Here is a 4,802-nt window from a genome sequence, read left to right as displayed (position 1 = left end):
AGGGGTGGATGGCTATGGAATGGAGTGGTTCTCTGCTGTGGTATTGTGTACTGTAATGGATTGGGCTTATTGGTTTTAGGACCTGGTTCTTTGGTATCTGAATAAATGGTTTACTTCTTCTACCTTCTATATGGAGAGTCTCATATTTTGTGATACAGAACCACACAGGCATTTTGACAATTATTATCTATATTATATTTAATGCTAATACATGCTAACACACATGGTCATTAAAAAAAAAAACAGCAACCCCCAAACCCAGAAACTAACAATAGGCAGAGGGGTAGGGATGAGGAATTACAGGCCAAGGGAGATCCTCAAAGGAGAGTGAAATAGTACATAAGTCCCAGGCTCTGGACCCTCTACCAGAACACCAGCTCTGATGCTGCAAGGTGCTTTATCTAAGGTGTCTGGGGTCCTTTCTGGTCTAGTCAACTCCCAATTCTGTGTTTCTTCCTTTTTGCTTTCCCTCGACCACCCTGCTCCCACACACCTCCAGCACTCCAGTTGGATGGTTTTTCCTTTCATTGTTCCATCCCCTGAGGTAGCACATTGGTTCCTTCAGCACTCATCCTCCTGGTACATTTGTTCATCCAGCTCTTGGGACTCAAGGTGTTCAAGGCGGCCTGTTCGGCCACTTATGATTTTGTCTTGGGTTTTCATGAACCTGAACAAAAGCCTTTGTCCTGGCTCCTTCCTGATAATGTTGAGTTTGTAGTAGTGGCGAGGGGCTCAGCTGTCAGAAAGCAACTGATAGACATAGTCCCAGTGCAGTCTGCAGTCTGCTATTCATAGGCATGGAATTCTCCTCCAGCAGGGAGATGAATACCATGATGTGGCTCATATATGCCAAGTCTTCCTGGCGTGACAGGTTAACGGGCTTCCCTTCCCTGTGTAGTCCATCCTCTGACAGCCTGGAACTTTTTGAAATCCACTGAGTGCTGGGGGTTCAGTATCAAAGGGTTCATGATAGGGCTGGGCATCAGCTGAATGACCCATGTTCTCCTAATGAGGGCTAGATGGCTTTGGGTGGGCTTCAGAGAAAGGTAAGCATGATTGTTCTCCATGGGAGACACTGACAAAGGGCAGGACTCTTGGTGGTTGCTCTCCTGGTGAAGCCTTGGGCCTGGGATCTGCTCAGAAGGAGAAAGGCGATGGATCACGTTGTCCAGAGGACTGGATGGGCTGCTGGTCAGGGTCAGGGAAAGGCCAGTGGTTGGTTGTAACAGGTGACCTGGAATGATGCGAGAGTTCAATGGTTGGAGGATTGTGCTGCATACTTTCCACCGATGGCCTTGAAGATCTCTGGACAGAACTACCTTCGTCATGGGTCTGGGGCAGCATGACCTCTGGCTGTGTTTGAACAGAGTTTCCTGGGTGAAAGAGTGACGAGAAGAGAATCTGTGGCTTCTTTTGCTTCAGAATATGCTGAATAAGCTCATACAGCACATCACCCGAAGGAGGACACCTATATCGGAAGTCCTCTTTGGTCAGCAGCAGAAGAGCTTTTCCATTCATTTCAAATGTGTTGATGTCAATTGGCGTTAAAGAAAATTCATTTTCAGCCCACTTGAGCCACTGGGCTACACCATCCCTGCTCCAATAAACCGGCTGCAAGCACAGTGGTGCTGGCAATCTGATAAAGTCCTCCTCCATCCGGATGGCTTGAGGCACTGGAAAATGAAGAGGAGTTGAGAAAGAAGTATAATTTGGTACCAGGCCCTCTGGAAGGGTGTATGAAATTCTCTCCTGCTAGCCTTTGATCACTGGATGGGCATTGCCTCAGACAAAATGAGACCTGGGAAAGACCTTAGCTTAAAAAAGGCCAAAGTCTCCCATTGCATCCTAGTCCATCGCCAGTAGTCCTGACCTGTCTTGCCACTGGACTCTGATGACTCTGGAGAAGAGAGGCAGGCTGACCTCCCTGGGGCATTCTAATAGAGACTTCTTTTGAAGCTGACAATGAACTATTATGATTACCCTTTAAGTCCTGCATTTTTATCTCTTTCATAGCATTGTAATACGCACTTTGGGCCATTTTCCAAACTTGTACTCACACTTACAGATTAGGTCCCAAGAGGGCAGCTGCTTACATAGGTTCTGTACCAATTCCTATAGCTATCATTCATGAGCCCCTACCAGTGCGCTTCCTGTTAGCAGTCAGCCAGAAGAAACAATTATCCCTTAGCAAAGGCATAAGTAAGAAGACATAATAAGAATAGCTACAAAATAGCCCTCTTATTGTCCTAGGGTATACCCTTCTATAAATATCAACAGTATCTGAAACAATAGGGGGTACAAACTTGAAGAATAATGGTAGTGAGGCTTACATGGGGGGACCAAGGCAGCTCACAATTCCAGAACCACAGGATTCACTCAATGTGGAGTCCTCATAAGGTTCAATTCTCAATTGCTAATGCTAGCTTGAATCTGTAGCCAACTCCCTTCCCTGTTTCTGAAAACTATTTCTGACTTCTAGTGACTACCTAGTTAGATCCATGTCTTTTTGGAGACTATATATCTCTTCTTCTTGCTGGATACATATCTGCTATACCTCCAACTCTTTCAAACTAATGAATACTCAGACTGCTGGATGGGTTGTCTCCTACTAGGCAAATAGCTCTGATTATAAACGCCACGGCTTAGGTGAATAAATGAGAAAAAAATCTCCTCTCCTCTCTGCTGGAGTCACACTTTACAACTGCTCTGAACCTAGACTCACCTAAACTGCCAGCGTTCTCTAGTACTCTGTTCTTTAAAGCCCTTGCTCATCCAATGACATTGCTCCCTTCCAACTTGGAAAAAGTGTTCATGCTTCATAAAAGGATCACTGCATGTTAATATTATGTTAGGACATTAACAACATCTGTGAGAACATTCTATGACTACATTAATTGAGCTAAAAGGAGAAAACCAAACCCCTCTCCTTTATAATATGCCTTAGAATTTTGCTAGGAATCAAAGTCAGGATAATTGGCCTATAGTTTATAGACTTTATCTTTGCATTAAAAGGGGGAGAGGGGAGAATGTTTGCTCTTTTCCAGTTTTGTGATTCCTCTCCCATTCTCCACAATCTTTCAAAGATCACTGGCAGTGACTCAATAATTATTCTGCCAGTTCTTTTGGTGCCTGCACACATAATTCATCTGAGCTGGGTGACTTGAACTCATCAAGGGCAGCGAGATGCTCTCCTACTATCTCCTTGTCTATCCTGTGTATCAACTCTGTGCTTTCCATTTTGGCTCTCTTTTTGCTAACTGAAAGACCATCCTCCTTGGCAGAAAAAGAAGAAGCAACATAACAGTTGAGTCATTATGCTTTCTCTGTCATCATTTAGCATCATACCAAATACTGAGTAGTGGTCCATTCCCTTCCTTGTCTTCTTCTTTTCCTCAACATTACCAAAAAGAAAACAAAAATATCGACATTGTCATCCTTAACTTTCCTCATTAGCTTTAAGGTCCATTGTGACTTTTGGGATATCTAATACTGCACATAGACAATCATGCCAAATTTTCATGTTCATTCTTGGTTAGCTGCTTCTGCTTACATTTTCTATATGCATCTTTTTAAAGATCTAATTTGGTTTGTGGATTTCCCATACATCTACAACACTCTCTCTAGACAATTCCTCTTTCGCTCTCTCTTTGGAATCATTTCCCTTTGTGTCTTCAGAATTTCATTTCTCAGAACTTGGGCTAACCTCCTGGTGCATTTTAGTCCATGAACTCCTGTCTTTCCTCTGGATGCTTTGCTAAATCTGCAAATTGTTCTGCCATCACACTGGACTTGGTACAAGTCCAGAACCTAGACTCTAATTCACCATAAATTCATTGTGCGCCCTGGCCAAGTCAAATATCCACTCTGAACTTCAGTTTCCTTCTCTAAAAATGAGATTATTGGACTGGATGATTTCTAAGCACTCTTCTAGCTCTGACGTGATATGTTCTAAGATCCTTTCTACAATTCCTCCAAATACCAGGCCCCGGAGTTCATAGACTTTCATCTTTCACTTACCCTGAAACACCTAACTCTTTCTACTCACTTCATTTCTGGAGAAGCTGTCTACCCCTTCTGGTAGAAACCCCTTCTTCCACCTACAGAATTCAAAGTAGCATAGGGCAAATTTGTCTCAGAGCACCTACATCCAAGGGTCCCAGTTCATCCCTGTGATAACAGTCCTCTCTACATCTACCTTTGCAATCAGCCAACAAGCATTCATTAAGTGCTTACTATAAGCCAGATGCTTTTCTAAGCAGCCCTCTGCCAGTCCAGGCTACTACCCTCTGGGCCTAGTTCCATATTGTTCCTCTCACAAGGTTCTTCCCAAGGGGTTTAAGGCCTTTCTGAGGAATGAAGCTACTCTTCCCCCAGAGCTAATGTACCCGTGGTTTAACTACATTCTACAGTGCTACTTCCCTCCCCCCAAGTGTTTTTGCCCCAGATGGACAAAGTCCTAGTTATGTCTCTGGCCCCCTGAATCCCAGTCCTTTAATTTCTTCTCTATTTTCTCTCTCTGGACTTGGCTTCATACGTAGGCACCTTTTAGTTCTCCATAATAAATAATAATTTACATTCCCTAATGAGAGTCAATTTGATGTAGTGGCTACAGGATTGGCCTTGGAGTTAGGGAGACCTGGGTTCAGGTCCTGCCTCTGACTTACATTAACTATATGACAGTTGGTAAGTCATTTAACCTTACAGAGCCTTGAACAACTCTAAGACTGTGTTACAAATTCCTTGCCAGCTGCATTGATACAGAAAGTTTTCACCCTGTGGATTCCCTACATTGATCGGAGGAT

At 43.7% G+C, this 4,802-nt stretch overlaps 1 pseudogene; it reads right to left on the bottom strand.

Annotated features, from left to right (window-relative positions):
- Positions 1-559: 559 nt before the first annotated feature.
- Positions 560-1,671, bottom strand: LOC118830601 (annotated as a pseudogene).
- Between the last annotated feature and the right edge of the window lie 3,131 nt (positions 1,672-4,802).

Source organism: Trichosurus vulpecula, chromosome 9, assembly GCF_011100635.1.
Source record: "Trichosurus vulpecula isolate mTriVul1 chromosome 9, mTriVul1.pri, whole genome shotgun sequence".
Lineage (NCBI taxonomy): Eukaryota > Metazoa > Chordata > Mammalia > Diprotodontia > Phalangeridae > Trichosurus > Trichosurus vulpecula.
This window is presented reverse-complemented; position numbering and strand designations above follow the sequence as displayed.